Raw genomic sequence first — 22,553 nt, 5'->3', positions numbered from 1 at the left:
CCTGCCATGCTCACCTTGAAGGATGAGGCCGAGAGACTCTAAACCACAGAGGGTCTGTGGATTCATCCAGGACATCTCCTGGACTGGGCTAGAAATATTAGAGCTACAGGGACATTAGGACTAATCCAATCCAACCCCCACACCATCCCTCCGTCACAGAAGAAGAAACTGAGGTTCAGAGTGATTCCATCATATGTTCCAGGCAGATCAAAGAATAAGAGGAAAACTATGTGGTTTGGGGAAAAGGTCCTTGGATTGGGCATCTAAAAGCCTATACATTCACTTACCCTCTACACATTCATTTCTCCAGTTCCCCAATAAGCTTAAATACGGGCCCCAGCCACCGTCACCACGACTTCCCAAGGCTGACAGAATTACAAAATGCTGAATAAATGTCTTGGACAAAGGCCACGCAGTATTAGTGTTGCCAGTGTTACTGTTATTACTTAACAAGGCTAATCCACCAGGGAAGGAAATGAGCACACATCACGAAATTAATTATAGATGTTTTTTTAAAAAATGACTGTTTATATTGAAAGGAAGGCCTCACATTTGCCGCACAATTTCAGGATAAGTCGTGTTTTGGAAAAATATTAATATTCAGAGCTGTGTTGATTAGCTTCACTCCTGTTGCTAAGCAACAAGGTCCTTTGTAGCCTCTGCGAGTTGAGGTTTTTTTTTTTTTTTCCTGGGGGTGGGGGTGGGGACGGGATGGGGGATTAGGGGAAGGAAACTAATATCACAGTAAATTATTCCGCTGCTTCAGCCAATTCTGAAGTTGCCTCAAAAAAAAAAATCTACTCCTTTAACAACCTTGCTGATTATAGTTGTTGGGTGAAGGAGACCAAAGCGCTGCCCGCAGCTCACCCAGGGCTGGGGACTCAGCCTTGGCAAGACCTGTGTTTGCTGGACCCGGAGCCACACGTGGCCCGGGGCTGGCCACCGCCGACGGTCATTAGGGCTCCAGGAGGCAGAAGCCGGGCGAGGGGGCTGCAGGCCACGAGGAGACGGGATGAAGTCAATGACCCAATCTCATTCAATAGCTGTCGCAGCCTCCACTCTAATTCTGCCACTTGAATGGGAGCCATCGGGGAGAAAGCCAAGTGGCATGTTTTCTGGCCCGAAGAGGGGACTCATGAATATTTGAAATGCATTGGAAATTAGGGCAGGTGACCCTGGCACTACGTGGAATTCATCTGACAGAGCACCTACGGTGCATTAGCGCTCGGCAGGGTCAGTGCATTGACGCCAGGAAGGATGTGGCACAGTCCCCACTCCAGGGACTGAGGTTTCACTGCTTCAAGGGCACAGTAGCCAGGACAGGGCAGAGTAAGGGTTCCAACCGGAGTCTGAGTGCTCACTTGACTGGGCTGCCTGCCCTTACCATCCAAGGAGGGACAGGGAAGGGCTAAGGACCCTTCTTGGGGCTTTGCCTGAAGCTGGCTTCTGTGAGGTGGAGAGCCACTGAGCGAAGCCGGGTGTGGTGGCCCATGTCTGTCATCCCAGCAGCTTGGGAGGCTGAGGCAGGAGGATCGCAAGTTCAAGGCCAGCCTCAGCAATTTAGCAAGGCTGTAAGGAACTCAGCGAGACCCTGTCTCCAAAAAAAATATTAAAATGGACTGGGGATTAACCACTGGGGCTCAGTGGTTAAGCGCCCCTGGGTTCAATCCCTGGTACTAAAATCAACCACCAAAAACTCCACTCAGCGAGTCTCTTCGATTTCATCCCAGACACCTTCCAACCTCTACTGCCATCTAACAAGCCACCCCAGACTTAGTGGACACAAACCCACACCCATTTTATCTTATGCAAGGATCTGGAGATCAGGAGTTTGAGCAGGGCTCAGCTGGGACATCTACTGAGACCACCCGATGTCACGTGCCCTGGGCCTGGAGGGTCCCAGGTGGCTTTGTTCATGTGTCTGCATGCACCTAGCCAGAATACCAATTTTAGGATGATTGGCCTTTTATTTTTTTGGTAACCAGGGATTGAACTCAGGGTCACTCAACCACTGAACCACAGCCTCAGCCCTATTTTGTATTTTATTTAGAGACAGGGTCTCACTGAGTTGCTTAGCGCCTTGCTTTTGCTGAGGCTGGCTTTGAACTTGTGATCCTCCTGCCTCAGCCTCCCGTGCCTCTGTGATGACAGGCGTGCATCACCGCACCCGGCTTTGATTGGACTTCTTCTGGGTGAATGGCTTCTCCATAGCAGTTTCTCTAAGAGAACCAGGTGGAAGCCACTTGACCCTTTGAGAGCCAACCTTGGCAGTCACAGGGTCTCTCACAGACCAGACTGTGTCAGATTCAAGCAGAGGGGACGCAGACCCCAATTTTTTTCCTGCTTTATTTTTTCTCCTTTTTAAAATGGGAAAGACACCTAGGAAATCCCACTTATGTTTTTAAAATTGTATGTTTTTATTAGTGCATTATAGTTATGCATAATAGTGTGGCTCATTTTGACATATTCATAAATGCATATATCATAATTTGCTGCATTTCAATTACCAGTGTTTTCTCTTCCCCTCTCTCCTTCCCTCCCCCAACACCGTTCTCTACTGCTCTTCGTTCTGTTTATTTATTGTTATTTTAATTGGTGCATTATAATTATACATGTAAGTGGAATTCGTTGTAATATATTCATGCATGCACATAGCATAATTTGGTCAATTTCATTCTTTGATTCCTCCCTTTTCCCATCCCTCTTCCCTCCCCCCTGATCCCCTTCCTTTGCTCTACTGTCCTCCCTTGTATTATCATGAGATTCCCCCTTTTTATTCCTTAACAAGATCGCCCTTTATTGCCCAGGCTGACTCTGGGCTCGTCTCCTGCTTCCGACTCCCGAATAGCTGGGACTATAGGTACATGCTGCCACAGCTCACTTAAGTCCTTGTCGTTATTTTTTGGTTGGGTTTTTGCACTTGACCACTGAGCCCTATCCTCAGCCCTGTTTTGTATTTTATGTAGAGACAGGGTCTCACTGAGTTGCTTAGCACCTCACTGTTGCTGAGGCTGGCTTTGAACTTGCGATCCTCCTGCCTCAGCCTCCTGAGCCGCTGGGATTACAGGTGTGCACCCCAGTTCCTGATTGGAAGAATAGCAGAGAATTGGGGAGCCATGTTTTGAAATGCTCTGTCAACACATGTCACAGCACTGTGGATTTCCTGAAAATCATGAGAATGTGTTAGCAGTAGAAATTTGGATATTCAACATTGAAATATTTGGATTTGTGAACATAATTCATTTTCAGTTTTATGTTTTGGTGTTGTCTTCAGTTTAGGAGCCCGTCCTGCTGACCAGCTGAAACTCATTTGTAATTAGTGGTCTTCCTTGCATACTGTCAAAACATCTTTATTCTGCTGGGATTATATTTAGAATGTTGGTTTGGTTAGGGGAGCCTTTTCTCATAGTGGAATCAAGTGACATGCTTCCCACAAAAGATCCTTGGCTCTCGTCATGGGCTCTGATGACTCTGGTCAACTGGTCTAGTTCCCAATTAAAGTGATCTGGCTTAATAGATTTTATTTTAATAAATATGGTCATGTACAATAGGCCAGAGAATGGTACAAACTGGAATTCCAAATGCATTTTGCAGCCAGGCACGGTGGCACACGCCTGTAATCCCAGCAGCTCAGGAAGCTGAGGCAGGAGGATGGTGAGTTCCAAGCCAGCCTCAGCAACTGCAAAGCACTAAGCAACTCAGTGAGACTCTGTCTCTAAATAAAATACAAAATAGGGCTGGGGATGGGGCTCAGTGGCTAAGCACCCGTGGGTTCAATCCCTGGTACAAACAAAACAACAACAACAAAATACAAAAACAAAAAGTATTCTGAGGCTGGATTTTCAGACTTAGGCATCTTGCACTTGAACTTCATCTCACCTGGCCTTGGAAAAATTCGGAACGGTCACCAGGCAGCAAATATTGGTGCCCCTTTTTTATTAGGGAGAGGAAATAAAGGGCACAGTGTTTGCTTCTGTTTTCCCAAGAGTCAGGGACAAGAACTGGCCACCCTCGTCCTATGGGAAGTGGAGACAGAAAATAGACACAGGAAGGTGCTGGTTCTGAGGGCAGCATAAGCTTGAACCTGGGTGCCCTCTGCTGCTGCTCCATGACTCACCCCCAAACTTAATGACTTGAAGCCAAGAGCCATTGCTTCTCCTTATTCTGTGAGTTGACTGGGCAGGTCTGCCTTTCCTGGTCTTGGCTGGGGTCACTCTCATATCTGCAGGCACCTTGGGGGCTGGGCTGCCAGGAACAGCCAACATGGCCTCCCTCCCTATCATGGCCTCCCTCCCTATCATGGCCTCCCTCCCTATCACGGCCTCCTTACGTATCTGGCACTAGAAGCGGAGTGGCCAAGGGCTAGCTGGGTCTCCCTTTCTCTCCCACTGTAGTCTCCCGTCCCCCAGAGCTGCTATTCTTCACATTTGAGATATGGAAATTGTGCCACAGAGAGTTTAAGTGACTTGCTCAAGATCACCCAGCTAGTTAAATGGCAGAGCTGATGTTCAAGTACAGGCAGATGGTTCTAGAACCTGTGCTCTCATCCACAATGCTATCCTCCTTCTCGTTCACCAAGACTGTGTGGCCTGCACTCTGCTGGAGTTGTTTAAAATGTTGAGATGCATAAGACCATCTATGACAGAGACTTCCCCCCAGTATACTCTCTCCCCCTCTAAGATAGTAAAAAAACTGATTTTAAGCTGAGCACATGGTCACCTTAGAAGACAGTGTTTCCCAGTATCCTTTGCAGGTAGTTGTGACCATGTGATCAAATTCAGGGTATTGGAATATAAGCAGAAGTGTCATGTGGTTGCTTCCATGAACTTTCCCTAAGAGATAGCTGATTGGGGCTGGGGCTGGGGCTCAGGGGTAGAGTGCTCACCTAGCATGTACGAAGCCCTGGGTTCAATCCTCAGCACCACATAAAAATAAATAAATAAAATAACGGTATAAAGAATACAGTTTATGAAAAAAAAAAAGAGAGAGGTAGCTGATATTCAGTAATTTTTCATCTCTTGCTGCCTGGAATGTAGATGTGATAAATGGAGCTCGAGCCACCATAATGGAACATGAGGACATGGCCTTCACTTCATCAAATCTACAGATGTAGTATCATAGGTTGGAAGGAGCCTGGGTCCCTGAGGTCTTCTTAGAATAATAGCTACTCCCATGGTGAACTGCGTATCTCTGGACTTTTGCACACGAGAAAGAAACCTCTATTACATTTAAGCCATTGCAATTTTGAGTATCTTGCTCCCTGCCAAACGTAACCTTAATCAATAGAGTCTCTATCCCTAAGAAGCTCACAATCTACAGACGGGAGGAAAAAAGTCTACAATTATGATCAAAGCAGAATGCAATAAGTGGCCTAATTGCAATGATCACACTTCACAGGCCCAAACTGGGGACATGTGGCCTAAATACATTTTCAATTCCGAGAAGTAATGTAGTTCTGATGTTGAAATACTAGAGTTTCTAATACATCTACATGAATTACAAATTTAAGGTGACAACATTGTTAAACAGGGCTGGCCCAGAAAATGGAGGACCAACCATAGCTGAGCAGCAAAGCCAAAGCTAAAATAAAAATGCCATATGGGCCCTGAGGAAGGAGCAAGGATTTCTGACAAGGAAATCCGAATCAGAGTCATGGAAAAAGAGGTAAAAATTTTAACTTGACCTTGAACTTGGGGATGGCACTCTAGCAGAGAGATGAGAAAGAGTAAAGGCCAGATGGTGTGAAAATGCATGGAGAGTTTGTAGAAGGGCCTACATGGCTTGGCAGGAGACCAAGCCAGACAGTCCACTTTGGTGGTGGTGGCGGGGGCCCGTGGGAAGGCCTGGATATGGTGTGAGGTAGGGATCGGACTTTATTCCTTTGTATGTAGATATTCAGTTTTCTTTGCCCACTTTTTGCCTCTTTTGCCCACTGCCTAGATTAAACATTGAGGCCCCAGAGTGACTGGGGGGCAAGCCAGTATCACATCTGTCACGTGACCAAAATGAGGAGTGCGAGCAGAGGCCAAGCTGAGCTGTCGGTGCTGCTGTTCGCCTGTTTTAAATATTGATGATCTCACCCAGCACATTCTGAGAAGGACCCTGCTGAGAGTTGTGTAACCAAATGGAGCTCCTGGAAACCCAAGCTCTTTAAGTGGCTCTCCCCAGAAATCTTTTCTTTCGACTTAGTGAGGTTTAGCAGGTTGGTGGATTAGCATAGCGACAATCAGCACAGTCCTGCTGGGAAGATGGCCAAGTGCCCAGAGAGACTCAGTGTACAAAGCCTTTGTTAATAATCTGATGTGGGGTTAGGGCAAGGGACATAATAATGAGGTTCTTAAGAAAATCTTTTTTCAAAGACTGAGTTTGTAAAATATTTTTGAACAATGACAATAATTCCTTAAGACACTCGGGGAGTGGGTGCCCCAGACCTGTTGAATAACGGCTCTCCAGCCTTCTGCCTTCCAGGGAAAGTTAGATGACAAACAGTCAAGATAAGGAGTCAGCAAAGCAAAGCAAAGACTGTGCCTTGAAATGTGGGTGTAGATGACCCAGGACTTGCTCATTTCCATAGCAGCTCTTTTCAAAGACGTCCATTCATTCATTCCCAGCACTTTTTCTTTTGCGGAGGTCAAATTCAGACAATATCAAAGGAACCACTTAAAAGGCTACAATTCAGAACATTCACAGTGTGCTGGGGCCATCCCCTTTGGCTGGTTCCAAAACATTTTCATTGCCCCCAAAGGAAACCCCGTACCCATTGATGAGTCCGTCCATATCCAATCTCCAAGCCCCTGTCAATCACTAATCTGTTTATGGAGTCTACCCATTCCAAATAGTTCATGGAAATGGAATCAGATAATATCTGTTCTCTGATGCCTACCTCCCTCCATTTAGCACATTGCCAAGGCTTATCCGTGTTGTGGCATGTGTCAGAGTTTCATTCTTTTTTACGGCTGAATGATAATCCATTATGGATATACTGTACTTTGTTCATCCATTCATGTCTTGATGGACATTTGGTTTGTTTCCACCTCTTGCCTATGGTGAAAACTGCTACAGTGAATGTTCATGTACAAATATTTGTTTGAATAGCTGTTCTCAGTGCTTTTAGGGACATGCCTAGGAGTGGAATAACTGAGTCATATAGTAATTCTATGTTCAGTTCCTTGAGGAACTGCCAAACTGTTTTCCACAGCAGCTGCATGATTTTATATTCTCACCAGTGATATATGTGGGTTCCAATTTCTCCACATCCTCATCAACACGTGTTAGTTTCCCTTAAAAAATTATAGCCATCCTAGTGAATATGAAGTGGTATATCATTGTGGTTTTGATTTGTATTTCCCTAGTGAGTAATTCAGTGAACATCTTTTCATGACTTTCTTAGCCATTTGTACATCTTCTTTGGAGAAATGTTGATCCAAGTCTTTTTGTCCAATTTTTTTAAAAAATATATTTTTTTAGTCGTAGGTGGACACAATACCTTTATTTTATTTATTTTTATATGGTGCTGAGGATCAAACCCAGGGCCTCACACATGCTAGGTGAGCACTCTACTGCTGAGTCACAATCCCAGCCCTTTTGCCCAGTTTTTAGCTGAGTTGTTCATCTTAGTTGCTAGGTTGTAAGAGTTCTTTATATATTATAGATCCTTGTCAGATATATGATTGCTAATGTTTCCCCTTTTCATCTTTGCATTTCATTGATAGCACTCTTTGACACACAGAATTTCTTATTTTTTTTTTTTGTACCAGGGATTGAATCCAGGGATGCTTAACCACTGAGCCCCACCCCTAGCCCATATACATATATAATTTAGAGACAGAGTCTCACTAAGTTGCTGAGGGCTTTGGTAAGTTGCTGAGGCTGGCCTCAAACTTGCCATCCTCCTGCCTCAGCCTCCAAAAGTGCTGGGATTACAGGCATGTGCCACCACACTCAGCAAAAGCTCTTGATTTTGATGAAGTCCATATATCTATTTTTTTCTTTTCTTTATAAATTTTTTTAAAGAGAGAGGGAGAGAGAGAGAGAGAGAGAGAATTTTAATATTTATTTTTTAGTTTTTTTTTTCTGCACACACAACATCTTTGTTTGTATGTGGTGCTGAGGATCGAACCCGGGCCGCACGCATGCCAGGCGAGCGTGCTACTGCTTGAGCCACATCCCCAGCCCATATTTTTTCTTTTCTTGCCTGTGCTGTTGGTGTCAGATATAAGAATGCAGTACGGAGGGCTGGGGATGTGACTCAAGCGGTAGTGCGCTCGCCTGGCATGCATGCGGCCTGGATTCGATCCTCAGCACCACATACAAACAAAGATGTTGTGTCTGCCGAAAACTAAAAAATAAATATTAAAAATTCTCAAAAAAAAAAAAAAAGAATGCAGTACCGAAACCACAGTCATGAAGATTTATCCCTGTTTTCTTCTAAGAGTTTAATACTTTCAACTCTGAGCTTTCAGGGTTTTATTCATTTTGAGGTTGTTATGTGTATGGTGTGAGGTAGGAGTTTGCTCCATCCTTTCCCACATGGATGTTCAGTTGTCTCAGCATCACTTGTTAAGAGGACTCTTCTTTCCCCACTGAATGATCTTAGCACTCTTGTCAAAAGCAATTGACTATAGATGCGTGGGTTGAGTTCTGGACTCCTATTCTTTTCTTTTATCCATAGGTCTATCCTTATACCAGCAATGCATCCTTTTGACTGCTGTATCTTTGTACTAAGTTTTGAAATCAGGAAGCACGAGACCTCTAACTTTGTTCTTTTTTTTCCATGATTATTTTGGTTATTTGGGGTCCCTTACAGGAAGATAGAGGTTCACTATCTTCCACTCTTCTGCCACATGAGGATGTGGTGTTCCTTCCCTACGGAGGATGTGGGCCTCATCAGACAACAGAACTTGCCTCTGCCTTTATCTTGGACTTCTCAGCCTCCAGAGCTGAGAGAAAATACATTTCTTTGCTTTATAAATGATCTATCAATGGTATTTTGTTACAGTAGCACAAATGGACTAAGACAGATGGCTTTTCATTTGTTTAGATCATCTTGAATCTCTTTCAGCAGTATTTTGTAATTACTAGTGTACAGTTCTTACATGTCCTTGGTTGTATCTAAGTATTTTATTACATTAGATGCTATTATAAATGGAAGTGGTTTTTTAAAAATTTTTGTCTTTTGGTGCCAGGGATTGAACCCAGAGGTGCTTAACCACTGAGCCACATCCCCAGCCCTTTCTTATATTTTATTTAGAGACAGGGTGTCACTCAGTTGCTGAAGCTGGCTTGAACTCACAATCCTCCTGCCTCAGCCTCCCCAGCTGATGCCTTACAGGTGTGCACCACCACGCCTAGATATACTATGGATTTTAACAAATATATAATCACACACATCTACTATTATAGTATCACACAGAATAGTTTCACTGCCCTAAAAATGTTTCATCATTCCTTTTCCTCCAATCCCTGGAAAACCAGCAATGGTTTGACTTTCTGGACAGTTTTGTTCTTTCCAGAATGTCATATAGTTGGAATCGCACAGTATGTAGCCTTTGAATTCAGGTTGGCTTCCTTTTCATAGCAATGTACATTGAAGTTCACTCCATGTCTCTTCCTGGCTCGATAGCTCTCTTCTCTTTAGCACTGAATAATATTCCATTGTCTAGACATACTACAATTTATCTACTCATTGCCTGAAGGTCATCTTTGTTGCTTCCAAGTTTTGGAAATTCTGAATAATGGATATGTAAACATCCCATGTGCAGGCCTCTATGTGGACATAAATTTTCAACTAATTTGGAGTGTGATTTCTGGGTCTCATGGTAAGATGTTTCATTTTGTAAGAAAGTGCCAGTCTTCTAAAGTTGTTGCATTCCACATAACCACCAGCAGTTTTTCCACATCCTTGCCAGCAATTAGGAGTGTCAGTTTGTGATTTGGGCTATTTTAATACATGTGCAATGGTGGCTCACTGTAGTTTTAATTTGCAATTTCATAATTCGTGTGGTGCTGAGCATCTTTTCACATGATTATTTTCCATAGATATCCCATATAAGTGGGGGACAGAGAAGAATAGAAGTTCATTGGATTAGACAAAATGAAGGGAATGAAGGGAAGGGCAGGGGATGAGACTAGGAAAGACAGTAGAATGAATCAGACAGAACTTTCTATGTTCATATATGAATACACGACCAATGTAATTCCACATTATGTACAACCAGAAGAATGGGAAGTTGTACTCCATGTGTGTATAACATGTCGAAATACATTCTACTGCCATGTGTAACTAAAAAGAACGAATTTTTTAAAAACACAAAAATTTTAAAAAAAGATATCCAATATTACCCTGTTTTCAAAAGCAGGCAAGGACACAACAACAACAAAAAGAAAACTGTGGACAAATGTCCCTATGAACACAGATGCAAAAATCCTCAGTGAAATACCTGCAAATCAAATTCAAGAGTACATTGAAAGGATCATACACCACGGATGCCAGGATGGCAGAACATGTGGAAATCAATGAATACACCCAGCACAAAAATAGAATTAGGGTCAAAATCACAATCATCTCAGCAGATGCAGAAAAAGCCTTTGGTAAAATTTAACATTGTTACATGACAAAAGTACTGAGTAAATTAGGTGCAGAAGGAGCATGCCTCATACAACAAAGGCTATATATAACAAAGTCATAGTCAACTCTGTACTGAATGGAAAAAAGAATGAAAGCATTTCCTCTAAGATCAGTAACAAGACAAAGGTGGCTACTGTCACCACTCTTATTCAATACAGCACTAGAAAGTGTTGCCAGAGCAATCAGGCAAGAAAAAGAAATAAAAAGACTTACAAATAAGAAAGAAAGACGTCAAATTATTCCTGTTTGCTGGTCATATGATTCTATTCTTAGAAAACCCTAAAGACTCCACAAAAGACTCTTAGGAATGATAAAAAAAATTCAGTAAACTGACATTTTACAAAAAATCAACATACAAAAATTAGTAGTGTTTCTATATACCCATAATGAACTTGCTGGGAAAGAAATCTCATTCACAATAGCCTCAAAAAATATCTAGAAACAAACCTAACCACAGAGGTGAAAGACTTCTGTGATAAAAAAAAAAATCACAAAATATTGAAGAAAGAAGTTGAAGAAGACATCAGAAAATGGAAGGATTTCCCATGTTCTTGGATTGGGAGAATTAATATTAAAATAGTCATACTACCTAAAGCTGTGTACAGATTCAATTCCCACCAGAATTACACTGACATTCTTTACAGAACTAGAAGAATATCTAAAGTTCATATGGACACACAGAAGACCCTGAATGGCTAAAGCAATCCTGAGCAAAAGGAACAATGACAGATTTCAAAATATAATATAGCCATTGTTATAGTTTCTGTTTGGAATATTTCCCCAAAAGCTTATGTGTTGAAAGCATGGTCCCAAATGCAGCAAGGTTCAGAGGTGGGGCTTTTAGGCAATGATCAGATTGTAAGAGCCCTGATTATATTGGTGGATTAATCCATTCGATGGACTAATCCATTGATAGCTGAATGGACAACTTTGAGGTGGGGACTGGTGGGAGAAGGTAGTTCGCTGGGGCATGCTCTGGAAGAATTTGCCTTTTCCCTGCCCCTCTCACTGTCTCTGTTTCTTGGCTGTCACGAGTTGATAGCCTTCCTTTGCTACACCCTTCTGCCATGATGTTTCTGCCTTGGAGCCAGTTGACCATGGACTGAGACCTCTCAGACCATGAGCCCCAAATAAACTTTTCCTCCTCTAAATTTTCAGGTATTTTGGTCACAGCAATGAAAAGCTGCCTAATTGGCATGATACTAGCATAAAAACAGACACGTAGAATGATCAAACAGAAGAGAGGACTTTAAAATCAACCCACACATCGACAGCCAACTGATTTTCAACAAAGGTGCCAAAAACATACATTGAAGAAAACACAGCCTCTTCAACAAATGGTGGTGAGAAAACTGGAAATCCATATAGAGAAGACAGAAACTGGACCCCTATCTCTCACCCTGTCCAAAAATTAACTCAAAATTGTTCAAAGACTTTAATGTAAGACCCGAAACTTTGATACTACTGGAAGAAAACACAGGGAAAGCACTCCAAGGTATTGGCCCAGGCAACAATTTTCTGAATAGGACTCTAATAACTCAGGAAACAAAGCAAGAATTGAAAAATATGATTACATCAAATTACAAAGCCCTGCACCACAAAGGAAACCATCAATAGTGAAGAGACAACCCACAGAGTGAGGAAAAATACTTTGCCAGCTATTCATCTAACAGAGGATTAATATCCAGGTTATATAAAAATCCCAGAAAACTTCAACAACAAAAGAACAAGTAATCCAATCAAAAATGGGCAAATGATCTGAACACACCCTTCTCAAAAGAAAAAATACAAATGGACAGTAATTAATTTTTAAAAAATGCTCAACATCTTTAACCAACAGGGGAATGCAAATTAAAACTACACTGGGATTCCATCTCACTCCAGCCAGAATGGTTATTATAAAGAAATGCTGGTGAGGGGGCTGGGGTTGTGGCTCAGTGGTAGAGCGCTCACCTAGCACATGCTGGGCCCTTCAGCACCACATAAAAATAAATACCATTGTGTCCAACTACAACTATGGTGTATATTCACAGTGGAGCATTATTCAGCCATAAAGAAGAAGAGAATCATGTCCTATGTGGGAAAATGAATGAAACTGGAGAACATCAAGTTAAGTAAAATAAGTCAGACATAGAAAGACAAGGATTGTGTGTTCTCTCTCATATGTGGAAACTGAAATCATGATCTGAAAGTAGAAGAAGCACTTTAAAAGAGGGAGAAGCAGGACACAGGGAGGCAGAAGAGAGAGGAGGAAAAGAGAGGGCAGAAGGGAAGGTGGACATAATCAACACACAATATATGCATGTATGTAAGTGTCACAGTGAATATTAATTTTTACAATTAATATGTGTTAATAATCATAACAAAAAGAATTCTTTGTATATTTTGGACTAATGGTCCTTTATTAGGTTTGACTTTTGTAATTTTTTTCTCCCAGTCTGTGGCTTGTGTTCTCATTCTCTTAACATGATTTTATTTTCAGATTGTTCACTTCTTGTTAGCAGACTTCCTGATTTTTGTATGTTGATCTTGTATCCTGCAACTTTGGTGAATTCACATCAGTTAACAAACTTGCTAGTTGTAGAAAGGCCCAATTCAATCTGATGTGAACTATAAGGGAGATTTATGGACTCACATAATTTTAAAATCCTATGGGCTTCAGGTATGGTTTCATCAAGGCTCTGGCTCTATTTCTCTGTACTTGCACTTCCAGTCTAAGCCCAGGTTGACTTCCCTTCATGGCTGCACAATGGCTGGCAACAGAAATTGAGTCTTCAGGTTTCTTTGGATGCCTTTAGGGAAAGGAATAGAGCATGTTCCTTCCTTCCAAAGTCCTGAGAATCTGTTGGACCATTCTTGTTGCTGAGACAAAGGAGATGGAATTGCTCTGATTGGCTTGGGTCATGAAGGGAGGCATGGGTTCAAACTCACTCAGAGTGCATATGTGATTGCTATGTGGTTGGAGCAGGGTTGAGGAAGGACTCTTAGAAGAAAATCTCAGTGCTTTTGAGAAAGTTAAAGAGACTGTCCCCTAAGCCACGAAACTGGTACTGTGCCATGTAGGAATACTTGCTAAATGCATGAATACATTGGACACCCTGCTAGTTCTCTCAGTAATGCACAGTTCTCTGGCACCATGGGATCTCCATTCTCATAATGGCCAATAGTCGGACCTCTGGAAGTCCCCTACTGAGGCTCTCCTATGGGGATGGGGAGGAGAATTTTGTCTACTGGCCCTATGTCTTCTGTGATTTCTTAGCAGAAAGACTCTGGCAGAAAAGACCGGAACATGGGAGAATCTACACCTTGAGATGAGCAGGGTGGACCTTGTGGGTTAATGGTGTGACTTCGAAGTCCTCATTTGGTGCCTGACATTCTACCATTAAGAATTTATTCCTCCAGTTTAAGTTTAAATACTTTTAACCTTTAAGACCTGACCCCTTTCCCACCACCACTGGAAGAATTTCCTCAAGACAGCCATAGCTATCTCCTGATCCATGTGCTCTTCTAGAACCTTGCCACTCTTGCATCAATTAATAGAATCTCTGACCCTTATCCTTGAGCCTGGGTGGCCTTGGTTATTGCCTTGACCACTAGGGCATAGCAGAAGTGATGCTATGTGATTTGTGAGTTAGTTCATAAAAAAATGTAATGCACATTTGTCTTATTCTGTTGGGACACTCACTCTTGGAATCCAGGTACCATGTTGTAAGGAAGTGCAAGAAACCTATGGAGAGGAACCAAGGCTCCCAGCATATAGCCCCAGATGACATTCCAGCCAATGGCCAGTAACAACTTGCTAATCATGTGAGACAGCCATCTTGAATGTCAACCTTATAGTAGGCAGCAGCTAAGATGGCCTCCAATTATGATATTTATGCCTTTGTGTCATCACCTTCCCCCTGAAAGGTGACTCGCCTGAGTGCCTGGCTTTTAATGAATAGGAGATAGCAGAAGCACTAGGATAATATTTTGAATATTGGGTCATAAAAAGGCTGGGGCAGCAATCATCTCTTAATAAAGCTGGGGGGGGGGAGGAAGACTAAATGGCTTCCATTTTGGATACTCATTCAGACATTCTCCATCTTTCTCATGCATTGCTTGTCTGAGGGAAGCCAGCTGCCTAACATGGCAGCTGGCTTCCCTCACAAGCCTATGTGGTGAGAAACACATCTTCCATTAACCACATGAGTGAGCTTGGAAGTAGATTCTTCTACCAGTGAGTCCTTCATATGAAAATGCAACTACAGCCAATAGCTCAACTGCAGTCTCATGAGACACCTTAAGCCAGGGGCACACAGCTAAAAGAGACACCCACTTAAGCCTCACCTGGATTTCTGATGCACAGAAACTATGTAACATAATAATCATTTGTCATTTTAAGCTGCTAAATGTTTGGGGCAATTTACAAGGCAGCAATCTTCCATTCCCCCATCAAGTCAGCCCCGCTGACACTGCATGGAGAGACAAGATGTTCCCACTAAACCCCACCCTAATTACAGAATTGTGAGTCAATTGAAGGACTGCTAGGTTTGTAATGCACTAGGTTTTAGAATGCTTTGCAGTGCAGTTATGGCTCATCTTTTCCTCATTGAAACTTATATGACAGATGATGGGGAAACAAAGAAAACAAGCCAGGCCCAATCTTTCATCAACTAGGCCCAATGTATTAGTATGCTAGAGTTGCTATAACAAAATAGCACAGACTGACAGCTTAAACAACAGAAATGCGTCTTCTCAATTCTGGAGTCTAGATGGAGTTGTCAGCAGGGCTGGTTCCTTCTGAAGCCTCTCTCCTTGGTTTATAAATGGCTACCCTCTTCCCGTGTCCTCACAAGGTCTTCCCTCTGTGTGTATCTGTGTCCTAACATCCTCCTCTTATAAAAGACACCAGCCATATTGGATTAAGGCCCACCATCATTGCTTCATTTCACTTCATCTATTTAAAGATCTTATCTCCAAATACAGTCACGTGCTGAGGGATAGGGGGTGAGAGCTTCAACAATCTTTGGAGGACACAACTCAGCCCATAATACCTAGTCAACACGATTTCTTTTAAAAGTCCTTAAAGAGCCAATTTTCCAAGAGATAAAACATGTCCTCTTTGCTTGCTGAAGCGTCTTATAATGGTACAGTTTTCATAGTCTTCCCAAAGTTTTAAAAACTCAATCAGTAGCATCTTCCTAGTAATTCCTTCCACCTCCCTCCCTGTCGGTTTCTGAGCTCTATTATGGCAGGTGCAGAGCCCATGTTAGATGTTGGCCACGGCAGACACACTCTCGAGGTGGTCCCAGGGCCTCTTGCAAGGGCTCAGGCAATCCAGAGCAATGGTGGACACAGCCCTGTGCAGAAAAGGGCCCGCTGAGGTCACAGAGCTTATGGCAAACACAGGCCTTCAGTGGTTCCTGGGCCCAGAGTCTAGGCAAACCTCATCTCAACAAGCAAAACGTAAGGCCCACCTTTCCAGCCTACGCAGTGGCTTTGGCGAGGCCAAGAAAGCTGATTCCTGGTCTCCACTTAAGCACTTGGGGAGGATTAACGACAACCAGAGAGCCGATGGCCTGAGGCAAAGCAGAAAGCTGTCACTCTCAGCTCAGCATTAATTCCATGGCTATCTGGCCACACACTTCTCCTCAAGTTGTTTTTTGTTTTCTTACAAAATAGCGGGTGGGAAGATGGGCAAGTCTTTCTTCTGTGAGGTCTGATTCTTTCCCAGCAGAGTTCCCATGCCAGGAGTCGGGGACATGGGACAGGCAAGAGTTGTGAGGTGACTGATCAACAAAGGCTTTTGTGACCTTGACAGAGAGGCTCCAGGTGTGCCACATCTCCATTTCCCTCTGGTCCTACCTTCTATCCTTTCTTCACATCTTCCTTAGTAGGATCACAGGCTAGGTGCTGTGTAGGTACTTCATTTTTGTCTGTGACTTGGTTTTATACTGCTTCTAGACACCCTGCCAAGACTTCCCCTTCACCTTTGAACCCTGGCCTTGACACTGAATGACTTGAAGATCCCCCACCCTGCCCCAGGTAACAAGCTTTCCTGAAGATTGTGGTATTTTCTTCATCACAACAGGTAAGATGGAGGAAGATGGGAGGGTGTGAGTCAGTTTTCCATTACTGTGACAAAATACCTGAGAGAATCAACTTTAAAAAAATAAGAGGTTATTTAGGCCCACAATTTCATAGGTTCGAGTCCAGGGCCCCTTGGCCCTCTTGCCTTTGGGCCTGTGGCAAGGCAGCTTAACATGATAGGGAATATGTGGCTGAGCATGGTGTTATCTCACAGTGGCTGGGAAGCAGAGAGAAAGAGGAAAGGGGCTTATAATGACTTCATATTCCCTCCCAGGGCACCTCCCCAGCGGCCTAACGTCTTCCCACTAGGCCCCACCTTTTAAAGGTGCATGCACCCTATGTGAACCCTTGATACATCATACATAGCAGCAGAACCGGGTTGTCTCACAGAGACATTGAAACATCTGTGGGCCTCTCACAGCCACTGTGGTTGCTGACGGTTTCGCTTAGAGCTAAAAGATTCTTCTGCTCCAGTCTAAACCTCAGAGATGTGACTTTTGGATAGGACAGAGGGTGCCAAAGTGGAGCAAATAGATAACGATGCAGAGATCCTATAATTCCACTTAATCACGGAAAGTGGCCTTCATCAGAGGTTCTCAATGTGCCCTGTGTGAGCAAGGTGTCATTTTATAGAGAAGTCCTCTGAGTCACTATCTCACAGGGCACAAGGGTCGAGCATCAAGAAACACTTGTCCAAGGAGGGCCCTCCTGCGCCACCAGGATGGAGAGCACGCCTCCAGGTCTCAGCCCTGTCCTTGAAGCCGGAGGATCCTGATTCACAGAAAACAGAAGCCCGTTGGTTCTGTGTTCTCAGGCAGCTGGTGGCGTCTGCTGTGTCTGGGGTCGGGGAGGCGATCACTCTATCACTGTCTTTCTGGGCCAATTAGATGATTCAGCATATTCCCAGCCTCTCTCTCTGCAGAGGTGATTTATGGTGAGCGCTGCAGGCCCGAGGAGGGTGAGCGATGGGGAAGAGGGGGCCGTCCTCCAGGTGCAGGCGTGTGCGCATGCGCACTTACCCTTCCTGCACACAGCACCGGATGGGGGTTGTGTTGGAGGGAGGTGAAAATATTTGTGGGCCTCTCAGAGTACTTTTGGGGATTCCACCAAGTCTCTCTCTCTCTCTCTCTCTCTCTCTCTCTCTCTCTCTCTCTCTCTCTGGATGAGGAGTAGAAAGGGAAAAATGAGGAGGGGGGGCTGCAGTTGAGAGTTTAGTCCACTCAGCTGTTTTGAGCGAAGAGCTTCTGGGGTGACAAATGAGAAGATGCTGGCTTGGGGGGAGACGACAGGGACTGGGCAGCTTCACCCTGAGCTGGCTTCTGACTGTTGCCGTGGTGAATGGGCTTGAAGCGGAGGCAGTGGCTGTGGGTGGTCGTGCGGGCATGCGTGCGTGCGTGTCTTTGGGACGTACACAGGGTAGCCCCTGCATTGACATTCAAGCGTTTGCCATTGACATTTCCCTGCACTGCTCTGTGGAGTCACTCAAATGTGCGGTTCTGTCCATCCTGGGGCTTAGATGCATTGTGCATCTACTGCCCCAGATTGGTAAGGGAAGCTGTGTTGTGTCCTTAGGGTAAGGAAGTCCCAGCCCAGTCTTCCTGGAGTCAAAGATAGACCATGACAGGCTTTGGGCCACTATGGGAAGACTGGTTGCTCTGTCCATCTGTCTTTCCCTCAAAGATGGTCTTTAGCTTTTGCAGTGGACTCTTGATATGACCCATAGAGCCGGAACCTTTCCCAGTCCCTTTCTAAGATGCCCCTTTGACATTTCAGGGTCTTGCCTGGCGTCCTTTACCATGCGCATCAGTTATTGTCAGCACCATCAGTATCACCTTCTCCCGTGTTTATTAAGTACCTAGTATATGCCAGCAGCTCTTCCGGAAGCTTTACATACCATGTTTATTCCCCAATACAAGCCTTTCTGCAATACTATTAATATCCTGTGATAGTTAATTTGGGATAAATTTGGCCTAGAGGGAGCCCAGACATTTGGTTCAATATTATTCTAGGCATGTCTGTGATGGTGTTTTCTGGATGAGATTCATGTTTGAATAGGTGGACTGAGTACAGCAGATGGCCCCCCATACTGTGGGTGGGCCTTATCTGATCAACTGAAGACCAGAATAGAGGAAAAGGGCTGAGTAAGAGGGAACTTGGCCAACTTGACTGTTTGAGCTGGAACTGGGGTCTTTTCCTGCCCTTGAATCGAACCAGCTGTCCTGGTTCTCTGCTCTTCACACTTGGACTGAAAGTTCCACTGCCTCTCTCTCCTGGGACTTCTGAGCCTCCATAATCATGTGAGTCATTTTCTTATAATAAATCTTTTTATATCTATTTATCTATCTATCATCTATCTATTTCTATTGGTTGTTTCTCAGAAGAATCCTGATAGATCTTGGTACCAAGAGTGGTTCCAGAAGGACAGAATTTTAAGGAGAGGTTTCTGAACTGGTTCTGGGGTTTCTGGAATTGGCTTTCTAATCAGATTAGATATAAAAGGGGAATGAAGGGAAGGGAGGGGGGATGGGAAAAGGAAAATTGACAGTGAAATGACTCTGACATAACTTTCTTATGTATGTATATGAATACACGACCAGTGAATCTCAACATTGTGCACATCCACAAGATTGGGATCTTAATTAGAATAAGATGTACTCCATGCTTGTATAATTACATCAAAATGGATTCTATTGTCATATATAACTGAAAAGAACCAATAAAAAAGATGCTAATGACTTTATTTCCCATAGTAAAGACAACACTGATAATCCATGATGTGATCTGGCAGTAGACATAAGCAGAATATCACCATTGAATACTTGTAATTAAGAACAAGGAGCCTGATGCAGTGGTGCACACCTGTAATCCCAATGACTCAGGAGATTGAGGCAGGAGGATCACAAGTTCAAAGCCAGCCTCAGCAATTTAGGGAGACATTGTCACAAAATAAAAAGGGCTGGGGATGTAGCTCAGTGGTAAAGTGCCCCTGGGTTCAATCCGTGGGAAGGAGAAGGAGGAGAAGGAAGGAGCTGGGTTGGATTGTTCTGTATATAATACATTTTAACAGTTTTTCTAAACTAATGATTATAGCAGAATTGGCTGGTTGCTCCTAACATTGTTGAACAAAAGTGGAGAAATAAAAGAATGAGCTCAGGGATTGAAATTCCCAGCTCAAGCATCACATAAATGATCTGAAAGCTTCTACGTGTGCCCTGAAGGAGACCCTGATCTGTAGCCACAGGGCTGAGGGTGCCGAAAATGAAACCCAGAATCTCATCCTGTAACTGGCTGGATTATAAAGCAAGTTGAACTCCCAGCTTCAGAGTGTCTACTGTTAAATGAGGACATTGATTGGGAAGTAATGGGCTCCTGAAAGTTGGAATAGGGCTGTGTGGGAAGACTCCAGTGAGGTTGGGAACACTGTACCTCTAATTTCTGGTGACTCCTCTTCGCCTGTGGAAAAGGTCTCCCTACTCCCAGTGGGAGGCTCCTCTCTACCCCCATCTGAGGCAGATGCCATAAAATACAATATTGATTCTCCTCAGAATCCCCCCTCCTACTTCTTTTTGCTTATGGACCTATAACTACACTGAAATCCCAGCAGGTTCCTAAAGCTAAGGTTTGAAATATGACCTGCAAAGAGCTAGACTGTACTCCAAAACAAAAACTTAAAGGTTGGCTTGTGTTTGTTGATAGAGGTTCACTAAGTGGAGATTCTACATTTAATGTTGCAGATTGAGGAGTTAGAAAATGCTTTACAGTTTGTTTGGTTGACTAAAACATGGACCCAAAAGTGACCCACAGTGAATTAGCTGATCTGTGTTGGTTTATGTAGAGTAAGGGACTCAAAGGCTTAGGGAGATTGGAATGTTAGTGCATTTAGCATTTATGAAGTACTCCTCAGCAACTCAGCGAGGCCCTAAGCAACTCAGTGAGACCCTGAGGTTGGGATGTGACTCAGTAGTTAAGCGCCCCTGGGTTCAATCCCCAATAGGGTCCACAAGACATACCTTCACTAATATTTTGAGAAATAAATTTGTAGGGGAGCCCTGGCATCTTTGAAGAGCTCTGTGATCGCTCTTCTCTTTAGGCTGGACTTCACAGTTGAAACTGCAGCCACTGAATTGGGAAATAAAAATACAGTGGGAATATTTGGATCCTGGGGTGGCAGGAACCAAGGGTCAAGCACTCGACTGCCAAAGGCAAGGTGAGCATGGTTACCATAATGGGTCAGAGTTAAAACAGCAATCCGAAGAATCTGACTCACACAGACCTATGGCGTTGACTAGGTCATTGTGGTATTCCTAGAAATGAAAAAGAGAGAAAGCCTACCAAGTTTTTGCTTTGGTCTGTATAAACAGAACTAAGTTTTAGGTCAAGTGAACAAAAATTTAACCTGAACCATAAAAACACACAGTCAGCCCCTCAGTCAGTTCCCAGACTTGAATCAGTTTATGGGCCAAGAACCCCTTGAATGAAGGGGAGGCTGTGTGTCTTGAGGAAGGACCCAGTACACTGACAACATTTTATACTATTCTATTGCTTGTTTCTCTGGAGAATCCTGGCTACTACATAGCCCCATTTAACAGATAGGGAAATGGAGGCACAAAGTTTCCCTTAGGAAGTTAGGATTTGGCTCCAGACATTGTGAATCCAAGGCCTTCCTGTCCAAAGCACTAGTGGAGTCTCCTGCCCTTTGGCTCCTTACCTTCTGTATATTCAAACTTTTCCTCAGTGGATTCAGCAATGAAAGAATGAGCTGAGGAGCCTGGACCCCTGCGCTGGCCCATTACCTTCCCCATCCAACTATCCAGTTCACATCACAGAAGGATTAGAGAGAGTCCCTCAGGGCTGGCTTGCTGCATCCTGGGTTAGCAAACCTCAGTCACCCAGAGAAGACAGGTGATGTAGGAGAAACAGGAGGTGGGAGAGCAGCTTCTATATCTACCTGGCTGTTGTCTTGCTCTGTGGTCATCTTTTTGCATCTGTGTTTTGACAGCTTTGAAAGGTGAAGTATAGGCTCAGTTATCTGTGTTACCCCTGCATCCTGGGATTCAGCAGGGCTGCGACAGTTCACATGGATTATCAAGCAGCCCTATGTAACTAAGTCGGCCATTACTCAATTTGAGCGGTCACAGGAAATGAAGAGTCCATTTCCTGTACTAAGGGTGTGGGGTAATGGTGGAACATGAGGTCAAATTCAGGCTCTATCTTTGACTGGGAGACTCTGAGCAAATTCCTTAAGTCCTCCTAGCCAGTTTCTGTGAAATGGGGACAATGGTATCAACTCCTGGGATTTCAGTGATATTCTATTAGCGAATGACACTGTGGGACCCAGCTGCTCTTGTAAAGGGTCAGCCCTGCTTTCTCTCTCAATTTTCTCCCCCTCTTCCTTGTTTCCTGGCTCCTTTCCCCGATTCCTTTCTTCTACTCAACAAGCAGTTGCTAAGAAGCTTTCTATATGTGCATTTGTGCTGATTCTTAAAAGGTCACATTTCTACCAGCTTTCTGCTTGGCAAGCCAATGACTTCCATCTATCTTCATGTCATGGCTGCTTAAAGGAGGGAGGAGGGCAGAGACTGCCTCAGTGGGCTCATGTGTGTGTGTACACATGGTTATCACATATGTGTGCATGTGTGTGCAGGAACGAATACACATGTATGTGTGCACACACATTCAGACATCTGTGTGTTAGGGTTTGGATGTGAAGTGTCTCTCAGAAGCTCATGTGTGAGACTTGCAAGAAGGTTCAGAGGAGAAATGATTGGGTTGTGAGAACCTTAACCCAATCAGTGAATTGATCCCTGATGGGATGAACTGAGTGGTCACTCGAGGCAGGTGGAGTGTGGCTGGA

The sequence above is a fragment of the Marmota monax genome, unplaced genomic scaffold (assembly GCF_021218885.2).
Source record: "Marmota monax isolate L192 unplaced genomic scaffold, Marmota_monax_Labrador192_F-V1.1 WCK01_AAM20220418_F8-fsc00603, whole genome shotgun sequence".
Classification (NCBI taxonomy): Eukaryota; Metazoa; Chordata; class Mammalia; order Rodentia; family Sciuridae; genus Marmota; species Marmota monax.
Note: the sequence above shows the minus strand (reverse complement) of the source record.